General features: G+C 51.2%; 1 long non-coding RNA gene across 2 annotated transcripts in view; it reads right to left on the bottom strand.

Annotated features, from left to right (window-relative positions):
- Positions 1-300: 300 nt before the first annotated feature.
- Positions 301-12,369, bottom strand: part of LOC137167338 (uncharacterized) — a 31,037-nt gene continuing 18,968 nt past the window's right edge. The window contains exons 2-5 of one of the 2 annotated variants that reach the window (XR_010924095.1): positions 8,238-8,332; positions 7,730-7,911; positions 6,155-6,355; positions 301-484 (exon numbers count right to left, since the gene is read on the bottom strand). This is a non-coding gene — a long non-coding RNA (uncharacterized lncRNA). The remainder of the gene's footprint in view (positions 485-6,154; positions 6,356-7,729; positions 7,912-8,237; positions 8,333-12,369) is intronic. The other variant, XR_010924094.1, reaches the window with a different exon arrangement.

The raw sequence follows: 12,369 nt of genomic DNA, 5'->3' as shown, positions 1-12,369 counted from the left end.
AGGGACAGCGTCAGCCTAGTTTAGGGTCCCCAACAGAGATTTGCTTATTGAAACCAACCCCACACAAAAAAAAAAAGTGAGAGAGAGAGAGAGATCTTACAAAACTGAACATGAATAGAGATGTCGCTGTGATTTATTCAATGAGAGTATGGTTCGTTCCAGGCCTCCCCAGCAGTGCTGGCGGTCTTGAGATAGTGCATTGGGACCAGGCACTGAACCTGACTGCAAACAAAAAGTGATATTGACCAGCCTACCTTTCCTGTCCAAATTGAGTGAAATGCAAACAGGAAGCCAACTGCATCAGTATTGAAAGCAAACTGGATTTTCTTTAATCATTCTCTTTTAAGACACTGAGATGCAGTTAGTAATAACATAGGCAAGGGTCCAATTCTGCTCCCCAGGACACCGGTGTACATCAAGAAAAACTCCATCCACTTCCATGTATATTACATCAGAGGCAAGCCAGTACGAACCAGGTTAAAATCTGGAACATACACAATTTTCCTGTTACTTTGACAGCATCCATGAAAACAAACCCGATTAAAAACTAAAGAAAAATAACAGAGATTAGAAAAACTTTTCCATCTATCTAATTTTATTTCTCTTTCTCACCCCCTCACCATATGAATCTATCCATCCACCCATTCATCCACATTCACACCCTGCTGTCCGTCTATTCATCCATCCCCATACACATCCATCTATCTAGCTAGATATCCTTTAGGGCTTGTCTACATTCATGCTTATGCTGGCAAAACCTTTGTCGCTCAGGGGTGTGAAAAAACACCCCACCGACATAAGCACTAGTGTAGCCACTCTCCCGCCGACATGATAAAACCACCTAAATGAGGAGGCAGCAGCTATGTTGGCGGGAGAGAATCTTCTGCCGACATAGCGCTGTCTACACTCGCGCTTATGCCAGCAAAACTTATTTCACTCAGCGGGGTGTTTTTTTCACACCCCTGAATAACAAAAGTTTTGCCGGCATAAGCATGAGTGTAGACAAGCCCTTATGCTGTGCCTATCACTGTGGTATCTGGTGCTGCTAATGTCTTTCTCTTGAGCATCTGGCACTGCTGTGCAGAATCCAGCTGAGCTGAATGTCTCAATTTCTTCTCATTGTGCAAACTCAGCCTCATCACTGGGTTCCCAGTCCTTTGTGGAGGAACGGTGATTCTCCCGCAGCCTCCATGTTCAAAATCTGCTGGCAGGTGCTGTGACTGCTCATGGTCTGATGTCACCAATGTTCCCAGCCATGTCTAGAAAACCCAAGGGAATGAAAGCTCAGTTTCTGCTGCGTGTGGTGCTACCAGGCGGTGTACAGCTTGTTAATTAGAGGGGAACTAACCCTGTGTCTTTTCTTATAGCATGGACTCTTGAGCACAGAACAGATTGCAAGCAAATCTAAAACGGTGTCTCTGTGGAACCATTTCAAAACCTTGGACTAGAAATGTCTAATACAGGTCTGCAGTGAGGCGAGATGCTATTGTCTTAAAGAGCAAGAGACAAGGTGTTTCCTTCATATTCTGTTCATCTCAGATGAGACAAAGAACTGAGTTCATGACCATTTGCAGTTCAGGATCATTTGACCATTAAAGATCCGGATGCCCTTTTAGCAAAGGGAGGACTACTCACCTTGAGTTCCTCCTGGTTAAGTCTCCCTCTGGATACTTACATTCTGCCTCTTTAAATTTCCTCTGCAGTTTCAGCCGCGTATGGGATTTTTCTTTACTTCCCAGCCCAAACTGTTGTGTAGCGTGTTGTGCATTGTTAAGCGGCTCTCTCATTCCACGCCAGAGGTGGCTGCATGTCAGTGGTGGGCAAAGTGATGAATATATATTTTGTATTTTGTTTTGGGATGCTTCAGCATCAAGGGCATCATAAGAATGCCAATGCTTAGTTAGAAAAGGCTCTACCTCTGTCATATATTTTTCTAGGGCAGCCTTCTTCTCTTTTTGTAATTGCTAGAGATATTTACACAAAATTAGGACCTTGACAGCTAGAGAAAGCGTGATTTGTCATATTAGGACCAATTACTTTCCTGCAGGTTACTTGACACCCACTGTGACGCTGTCTGGAATATATGTGAGCATTTATAATATTATTTATATCAATATTGCAAAATTACAATGAATCTTACAAAATATGCTGTGTCGGGTACCATTGGAAGGGTTATAATTTGCTAAGTATAATAATATTGTTTATATGTATCAGTTTTGTATTATGGGTTCTAAATGTGTTGGGTATATTTGTATTTCAAACTTGTGCTGTGTTTCTAGGGACACCCCCAGACAGCAGTAAGCCTGCTTAATGACTCATCAAGGGAACTCAAATGGACAATGAATCCAGTGAAAGAACCCAGGGGTGCACCTTATGAATCACCAGGACGTGTAGGGACATGCCTATGGACAGGAGACTCTGCGGCTTTTCCATGCCATGTGCTGTGTGACTGGGTTTGGGACAAAGGAAGTACAAGCCCCATGGCATAAACTATAAACTATAAAAGGCAGCTGCACCATCTCCATCTTGTCTTCATTCCTGCTTCCTACCTCTGGATCAACTCATCTACAACTGAAGCTGTGAAACAAAGGACTGAGACCCATCCAGGTACACCAGAGGAACTGTCCAAGCCGGCAAACGCCACAATTCTGCTGAGAATCTGATATATATGGACTTTAAAGTCATTTGTATGTATCTGATTGCTTTGACCATTTAACATCTCTCTTCTTATTTGTTTCTTTCCTTTTATAATAAACTTTCGGTTACTAAAAGGTTGGCTGGCAGCGTGGTATTTTGGGTAAGAACCAAACTTATATTGGTCTGGCAATGTGACTGACCCTTTGGTGATCAGGAGAACATTTTGGTAAAGGGAATAGACTTTAAAGAACTTATCTTTTTACTGGACCCTGTTGCTGATTGGGAACCAGAGACTGAAATGCAGTAAGGAGGGCCGTGTATTTCTTGTTGTAGTTAATCTGTGTGGCTAATCAGGAGCACTGTTTGTGACTGGTCTGGGAATCTAACTTCCGGGTTACCTACCAGTGCTGGGAGAATCTGCTCTCCTTTTGCAGCATGCCCTGCCCTTGGCATTTGCAGGGGGGCTGCCCTAGGCATGGACAGGTCACACCCACATCCACAAGTCTCTGCAGGACCGGGCCTAGCCCACCATGTGCAAATAACCGAACGCACAACATCACCACTGAAGTTCATGCAGGAGTCTAAAGACTGACAGGTAGACCCCGGCACTGGGCCACCGGCTGATGATGTAGGTTTAGCGAGAGGCAGTGTGGCCTAATGGACAAAGCACTGGCCTGAGACTCAGGAGAGGTGGGTTCTAAGCCTAAGTCTACCGCTGACTGGGGACAGGCCCTTTGCCCTGTTTCTGTTTCCTTTGTCTATCTTAGCTTGTAAACTCTTACGGGGATGGATTGTCTCTTATTTTGTGTTTGTACAGCACCTAGCACAATGGTACCTGATCTCGGTTGGGACCTCTATGTGCTATGGCAATGCAAATAAATAATGTTGCCATTGCAGTATTTGGTCAGCAAAGGGTTACCTAGACCACACCCAAAGAGTGGTATGAGTAGTTATATAAGGGCATACTATAAATAGGAGGAATTCCAGAGGGGGCGTGTGGTTAAAGCAAGGGACTGGCTGTCAGGACTTCTGGGTTCCATTCCTGGCAATGGAAGAGAGTGTGGACTACTGGTTAGAACAGGGGGAACTGTGAGTCAGGACTCCTGGGCATTAGTCCTGGTTCTATCAACGAACAGCTATGTGACCTGGGTAAAGTCTCTTTGAGGCTTTGTGCCTCAGTTTCTCCAACCTATAAATTGAGCATAATAATAATGACTGACCCCAAAGGAGCAAGGCAGGCTGGGAAGTTGGGTTGTTGCCTGCATGGCAACATGCCTGTACAATGTGTTATATAAGTGCTGAGTGTTAGTAAACAGATCCATGTCAAAGCAGTCAGCATGAGAACTGGAGCGGTTCATAACACTGATGATTCCTGTTAGGTCAATAGTTGCTTCTTGGCTTTAACCCTCCCCTGCATTTAGCACACCCCCACACTATCAGTTGTCTGTAATGAAGGGAGCTGACCCTGCGCTAGGTACTGTCTATAATACTCAGCCCTCTGACAAAGACAGACAGGCAGGCTCCAGCGTGGGAAGAGGGATCTGAGACCCAGCCACACGACGGATGCCAGGAAAATCTGCACCAAGTGAGCAGTGTTAGGAACGTGCACAGATCCCTTCTTGAGTCTGTTACATAAGGGGCAGTTGTGAGTTTAATCAAAAATCTGAGAAGAGGACATAATGTTCTCCCAGCTCGGTTGCCTCGGCCCCGCCCCAGCTGCTGGGAACAAGGTGGTTAGTCAGCACAGGCGTAAATAAATAAATACATACAGAGCCAGGGTTGTGGCTGCCAGCCAGCTGGGGGAAGAGCATGCTCAGCCAGGCTGCTGCGTCAGGGGAGCTGGTTCTTTTCTGAGCGGGTGCAGAGCCTGGGTGTCTCTTGGGGGGGGGGCTGCTGGTTCTGATCCAGCCCACAGCAAGAGCGGCTTTGAGTCCCTGTTTGTCCCGCACCCGCTCATTGGCACCGGCGCAAAGCGACCGGGAGAGCGATCCCCCTTCTGATCTGCTAGCTTTTTGCACTCGCTTTGCAGTGGCGAATTGGGCCGATGGCTGTCACCCAGGGTGCTGCACGGGGACCATCTATCCCAGCACCACACGGGAGTCCAATTCTGCAGCAACCTGTCTGCTTCCCTCCCACGTGAAATGCCCTGGAAGATTATTCAGGAAGCAACCCCATCCCCTCCCCCAATCCAGTGAATGATGCAATCAAGAGAGATGGGTAATTCAGTGGTCAGTCCCATCCAGCCCTCTCCTGGGGAACAACCCCTGCCACATCTCTGCCGGGGAACACACCCCACCCCACTCCACCCCCCAACATTTCAGGCTGCTGCCCTACCCCAAGGTTGGGGCCCTTGCTGCCCTATATCACAGCCCCCCTCTTTCTGGCTGCAAGGGGGTGCATGGGAGAGACAGTAAATAACTGGAAGACTGCCCCCACCCAACTTCTAAATTGGGGGGAGGGTCACAGTAAGAGGGCTACAAACCCTCACACTCCCAGAAGAGCCTCCTCCTTTTTTTTCCTTAGCACCTCTCACCTGAGGATCTCAGAGCCCTTTCTGAACAGGAATGAAGCCTTCCCATGGTGGGTACATAACTGTTCTCCCCTTTTACAAATGGGGAAACTGAGGCTCTGAGCCTTGCCAGACTGATCCTGTACTCTTCACCCACAGAACTTCAGTGGCACTAAATCAGGTGAGCAAGGGCTGTGGGACTTAGCTGCTTACCCCGGCCCCCTAGAACCCACGGGTCCTGGCTCTGAGTCATGTGCTTTAGTTACTTAAAGGCCTGATTTTTCAGGCTTTTCTATCTTAGGTTCTTATCTGGCCCCCCATCACTGCAGTAGCCACAACTGTTACCGTATTTATACTCACCACAGCCTGTGAGGCAGAGCGGTGCTATTATCTGCATTGTACTTGTGGGGAAACTGAGGCACGGAGCAGCTAAGTGATTTGCCCAGAGTCACCCACGCAGTCTGTGGCAGAGCAGGGACTTGAAACCAGGTCTCTCAACTCCTATGCTAGTGCTCTAACCCCTGCACCAGCCAATTAGCACTGGCTACTGCTCTTCAGCTCGTGTTTTGGGATCTGAGCATCCCTAATCATCAGGCCTGCATTACGGCTCCCCTAACCTGATCACAGTTTAACGGAGTTTGCTGCAGGTGAGTTTGGGGGTGTTTGTGCCCGAAGCCCCCAGCGGATGCCAGTGGCGACTCTCATCATGGGTCCAACTGTTGGTCACAGGGAAATCTCTGTCTTTCCAGACACCACCAAGCTCCCGGGATCCCAGTTCCCTCTCTCCGCCACCGCCCTTTGCACCGAGCAGGTCAGACCGGTAGGATTTTACACTCGCTTTGCACCCGCTGCACAGAGCGGCAAGGAACCTGGACCCAGCCCTGCAGCAAGCAGAGTCAGAAAAAGACTCCTGCCAGGGAAGGAATCAAAAGCAAACTGCCCCAGAAAGGAGAAAAGGGTCAGATGCTTCTTCCAGCTGCCAGGCTTTCACTAAGGATTCCCGGTTACCTCTCCATGCCGGGCTGATCAGTTTTCCTTCGCAGCTGCAGCTTGTGATGCCTCTTTCGGAACCACTGGGCTGTGTGATGCGGTTCCCAGGGCCAGCATCCCCCTCCCCCTTCCTGCAGCATCTTCCTTGAGAAAACTCCAGGCAATCTCAGTTCTGATGGGCCAATGCGGAGATCATCTCAGGAGCATGGGCAGGGATCCCTGCAAAATGGGGGGGAGAGGGGGAGGTCTAAGGCCTGTCTTTATTTTTTTTAAATAAAAGGCTGCCCAGATTTTTTCAAAGAAGGGCTTTGGGGGAGGGGGAGGCGATGGCAAGGCGCTCACGTGTCCCTGCATGCGGCGGGGCTGTCAGCAGACAGCGTGAGTAACAAGAGAGCAAGCCTTGAATGGACCCTCTCCCCCGCCCACTGGGCTGCGGGGTCCAATGGAGAAGCACCCTCCAGCTGCGTGTGATTGGCAGATGGACCAGCGAGCGTGCTTCCCCCCCCCCAGCCAGCCTGGAGGCCAGCGCTGGTTACATAACGGAGAGCAAGGAGCGCGCGGGCGGGCGTGCATGCGCACGCTTGGGCTCGCTCCCTGGCTGGCAGCTTGGTGCCACCCATATAGACTCAGAGACTTTAAGACCAGAAGGGAGCACGGTGATCATCTCTAGTCTGACCTCCTGCACAATGCAGGCCACCGAGCCCCGCCCAGCCGCTTCTGGAATAGGCCCCGAACTTCTGGCCGAGCCACTGACCTCCTCAAATCGTGGTATTTAAAGACTTCAGGTTACAGAGAAGCCCCTGTGTGTAGCTCAGCCCTGGGCCTGCTGCCCCGTGCGCGCCGCAGCCGTCTCCAACATCACCCTCCAGCCGGGCTGCCCCGTGGGTGCTGGCGGGGGTGGGGGAGCTCCTGGATGCTGCAGCAGCACGGGTGAAAGTCAAAGGCTGGGCGACCCCTCGGCTGCCACGCTCCGCTTATGGGCCCTGGCTCGGAGGTGGGAGCAAAGCACTGCAGCTCTGGCTGCTCCTAGGTGTTAGGGCACTGGATTAACTCAGCAGTGTGATCACGGGATGTTCTGGCGACCGTCATCCATTAGTAATTACAAATTAGTCAGGTTATTAATTGTTGTTCATTGCATGATGATTTCCTTAGTTCTCTGCACAGCGCCGCTGGTCCCTGGGGCATAACAAACCCGTCTAAGGAAAAGGTCCTGATTCTCAGCCTCTTTATATTCTGCGCCTGCCCTGCTCCCAGCCCCCAGCATAGGGGGTGGATGTAGGGCGTGGCTGGAGCGCTCTGCCCTGTTCTCTGCCTCCCACGGGGCACAGGGAGCGGAGTGGAAATTACAACAGCCCTGAAGCTGCTCTAACTTGCACCGGGGGGGCCAGGCTGACCTGATAAATACTGGGAGCATGCAAAGGGGGCACGACCCCCTCACAAGCACAGGATCAGAGAAACTGTGACTTGGGGCCAATGCCAGGTGAAGGGTAGAGGCTGAGTTGCCTGGGTTTGAGATGCTTAAAATGATATTCAGAGCGGTGGAGAAAATGTGTAGAAACAAAGCCAAGGACAGAATAAGAAGAAGAGGCTAACCATTTATGAAGCACCTTTCTAAAGGCTCCCAAAGGCCTGTACAGTCTGTATCTACAGTCATGCTGCTGCATCATCCCAGGGGTGGCCGAAATGCAGCTGTCTCTGGGGTGGAACCCAGGCGGCTGTGCAACCGCTCACAGCAATGTCCCACAACAGTTTAGGCCAGGAAGTGAAGAAGAATCCTGCATCAGATAGAAGAGTGAAAAGACTGTAAGACCTGCCCTACTGGATCAGACCCTTGGTCCATTAAGCCCACTACCTTGGCTTTGACGGTGGCCAGTGCTAGATACTTCCTTATTATGGGTATTACCAGAGCACCTAGGAGCCCCAGTTATGGACCACAACCCCATGCGATAGGTGCTGCACAAACTCGGAGCTAAAAGATGGTGTCTACCCCAAGGAGTTTCCAATCTAGAGGAAGGCAAAGCATCCCACGCCCTCCGTGTCACGAGGAGAGGACAGACTCCTTCCTGACCCACGCAGGCCCTGAAGCATAGCATTGGCTTACCCCCAGTGTCTCCCAGGAGGGCCCCATCCTGGCTACAGAGCTGTAGTGTCCCCATCCCAGTGTCCTGGAGTCTGGCATAATCCTTCCCGTAGTCTCTAGGGATGCAGAGAAACAACGGGCTGCGACAGTGAGCTTGACGGAAGGAGACCCTGCCACTTGCCAGCTCCTTGGCTGGAAGCTGGGGTGTACCCGTTAGGGGGGTATGTGGGGACTAGATGGCTGGGGAGGGTGGGCAGGTGGGCTGGAGACAGTATGGTCTAGTACGATGGTTCGGTACCACTAACATAAAATGCCACCACCTGTAGTACCACCAGTACCACGTGGGAGAGGATGGGCGGGGAAGGGGGAGTGACCACCACGCTGATGGGGGGTGGGGAGGCCGGCACGGAAGCAGCTCCCGGCCAGCCACTGTGTCCCCAGGATAGATGGGGGCAGAACAGCCAGGCTGCCCTGGGTACTGGGGGCCGCTGCGCTCTGTCCCTGCAAGGCAAAGCACCACTGGAGGCTCCGCGGCCGGCCCCCCAGCAGCAGGTGGACGCGTACCATTGGGAGGTGGCCTGCGAACCGCGGTTTGGGAACCGCTGGTCTAGTGGCTAAGGCACTGGGCTAGGAGCTGGGAAACCTGGGTTCTGCTGTGGACCCACTGGGTGGCCTTGGGCAAATCACTTCCCCGCTGCCTCCGCTCCTGTATCTATCTCCATTGTGATCTCTCTGGGGCAGGAGCCTGGGTGGAGCCTCCGGTTGCTACGCTGAATGTGAACAAGACGCAGGGGAGGCTTTCGCCTCTCGGGTGCCCAACTCGTATCCCAGGCCCCATGGGTAGCAGCAGGCTGGTGATCGGGCTGAAATGAGTTTAGTAGGTCTCGACCCAGTTCTGAATGACACCACCACAATTAGCTCTAATTGGCAGCCTCTGAAAAGAGGCCGATGAGACATAGATGTTCCCTCGCACCCCTGGAGGGCATCTCTCCAGGGGAGGGACAAGGCCCATGGGGAGGAGGGCGTGGACTGGGGATTCTGGCCCAGCTGCAGATGGAGCAGTACCTGCTGGCTGGATGAGCAGAGGCTGTCAGGCACTGGGGATCTTAGCCAGTGGCTTTCTGCAGCACTAAACTCACAGGGGTGGAAACCAAATTAAAAATCAGTGTCTCTGAGCCGGCAGGAGACTGCGGCTTGTGGTAGTGAAAGTGCCAGCTCTGCAGCAGGGAGGAGGAAATGCTCAGCGCATGAGCCAGGCTGCGGGAATCTAGGTTTACAGCTGGGCGGGTGTGACGTGAATTCGGGGCAGGCAGGCGAGTGAACCCCAGAGGGGGAGGGAGGTGACGGCCCACTTTGTGCACATGTGCTGTGACACCACCCCGCTCCCTTTGCGTCAGCAGAGCTCACAGTGCTTTGCAAAGGAGGTCAGTATCATCGCTCCCATTTCACAGATGGGGAAACTGAAGCAAGGGAAGTGACTTGCCCAAGATCACCCAGCAGGCCAGTGTCAGAGCTGGGAATAGAACCCAGGTGTCCGGAGACCCAGGGCAGTTCTCTAAGCACTAAGTCTCATTGCTACCGGAGGTAGGGCTAACTGGGGTTAGACCCACACAGTGTGGGCTAGTAGGAAATGGGAGGGAGGCCAACAGGGAATGTCCAGTTTTCCTTTATGCCCAGAGAAGGGATTGGTCACGTCTCAAAAAGCAAAGCAGGGTTGAACCTGGCCAGCGTCAGCAGAGCGACGGCCCATTCATGTTAAAAGTTATTGTGGTGGCATTTCAAAGCCCCAACTGAGTGTGGTTCTGCCAGGCAGGCACGGCACAGTCACGGAGTGAGAGACAGGCCCTGCCCCACAGGGCTCACAGCCTGAATAGACGTGGCAGGCAATGAGTGGGAGGGGGAACCTGGAGCATGGAGGGGAAAAGATGCCCCAAGTCACCCAGCAAGTCAATGGCAGAGCTGGGAGTAGATTCATAGATTCCAAAGCCAGAAGGGACCACTGGGATCATCTAGTCTGACTAGGGTGACCAGACATCCTGATTTGATAAGGACAGTCCTGATATTTGGGGCTTTGTCTTATATAGGCACCTCTTACCCCCAGCGCCTGTCCCAATTTTTTACACTTGCTGTCTGGTCACCCCAAGTCTGATCCCCTCATATAACACAGGCCAGAGAATTGCTCCACAATCATTCCTAGACCAGACCTTGTAGAAAAACATCTCATCTCGATTTACAAATTGCCTGTGATGGAGAATCCACCACACCCCTTGGTAAATTGGTCCAAAGGTCAGCCACCCTTACTTACACCTCAGTGCCAGTCTGAATTTGTCTAACTCCAGCTTCCAGCCACTGGACCGGGTTAGACTTTTCTCTGCTGGATTGCAGAACCCATTATTAGATATTTGTTCTCCAGGTAAATTCTTATTGACTGTGAGAAACTCACCCCGTAACCATCTCTTTATTAAGCTCAATAGATTGAGTTCTGTGAGTCTATCACTATAAAGCAGGTTTTCTAATGCTTTAATCATGCTCGTGGATCGTCTCTGACCCCTCTCCAATTGATCAACATCCTTCTTGAATTGTGCAGACCAGAACTGGACACACTCTTCCAGCAGCGGTCACACCAGTGCCAAATACAGCAGTAAAATAACCTCTCTGCTCCCTACACCAGATCCCTCGGTTTATGCTTCCCAAGACTGCATTAGCTCTTTTTGCCAGTGTCTCACTGGAGGATCACGTTCAGCTGATTCTCCCCCACAAGCGCTAAATCTTTTTCAGAGTCACTGCTTCCCAGGCCAGCCCCCAGCCGGGTAAGCCTGGCCTGCATTCTTTGTTCCCTGATATATGCATTTACATTTAGTCCAATTAAAATGCATGCTGTGTGCTTGCACCCAGCTTACCAAGTGGTCCTGATTGCTCTGAATCCGTGACCTGTCCCCTTCGTTATTTGCCACTCCCTCCATTTTTGTGTCATCTGCAAACTTTATACGGGAGGATTTTATGTTTTCTTGCAGCTCAGTAATGAAAACGCTAAGCAGCATAGGGCCAAGAACCGATCCCTGCGGGACCCCACTAGAAATACACCATTCAATGCCGATTTCCTGTTTACAAGTGGTACCCCAGTGCCCTGCTGTATGACTACTAATGCTTTATGCTGCATCTAGCCCTTTCCAAGTGAGGATGTCCATGCACTTTACAAACAACTGAGCTGGGCCGTGGGCATGATCCCCCACAGGATTATCCCCCAGGGGTAACTGAGGAGCAGAGCCTGCCCTGCGGAGAAGCTGAGCAGTCACAGTTCTGCTGATCTCACAGCCCCTCGGAAGTGCAGGCCAGCACTCTCATCCACATGATGTCCATGGCTAGACTAGAAGTTCGAGCCCACCTCTTCCACCTGTATTTTAACCACAAGACCGTGCTTCCCCCTTAACAAACCATGGAAAGGAATTTGGTCTCTATTGCGTTCAGCCTCCAAATCCCGTTTCTCCCCCTACACACCCCAACATCTTTTATTATGGCTACATCCAGTCCGATGAGCAGCAGGGGGCAGAATAACCCCATTTAAAGCCAAAGGTGGCTGCTTGAAATCAACATGGGATTGGGAAAGTGCCTTTCCTAAGAGACAGTTTGTGAGAAGGAGAGCCGGAGTGATTTACTGGCTATTTTACAGCTCATTTTAAAATGTTTCCCTTGATTTCATGACATCTCAGGAGCTGTCGGGCCGATGATCCACGACTGCTACTGACCCGTTCTAGTCTACGCTCGTGCTTTAATTTTATTTTTAAAAATCCTTAAGGGCCGCCGTGATTTAGCACTGAGTGAAACGCTTGGCTCTCTTTCCTAGGTGGAAAGGGTCTCCTCTGTGTTGGAATGAAATAGTCTGAGGTGGGTCCATGGGGTGGTGAATGGAAGGAGAGAGAGGTTCTCGGAAAGGAAGGATGGTCCAGTGGTTAGAGCACTGGGGTTGGCTGGGGGAGTTAGAGACACTAGTTCAGCTCCCGTTTCCCTCCCAAAGATCCTGTGTTAGCTTGGGGCAAGTCTGTGAGGGTATGTCTAACCAGCAGCTGGGCGCTGTCATTCCCAGCTCAGATAGACGGACACGGGGCCAGTTCTGCTGGAGCTAATACCTAAAGATAGCAGCGTGGTTTGGGCG

This window comes from Emydura macquarii, unplaced genomic scaffold (genome assembly GCF_026122565.2).
Source record: "Emydura macquarii macquarii isolate MOO-44397 ecotype Brisbane River unplaced genomic scaffold, CSIRO-AGI_Emac_v2 contig_2924, whole genome shotgun sequence".
Classification (NCBI taxonomy): Eukaryota; Metazoa; Chordata; order Testudines; family Chelidae; genus Emydura; species Emydura macquarii.
This window is presented reverse-complemented; position numbering and strand designations above follow the sequence as displayed.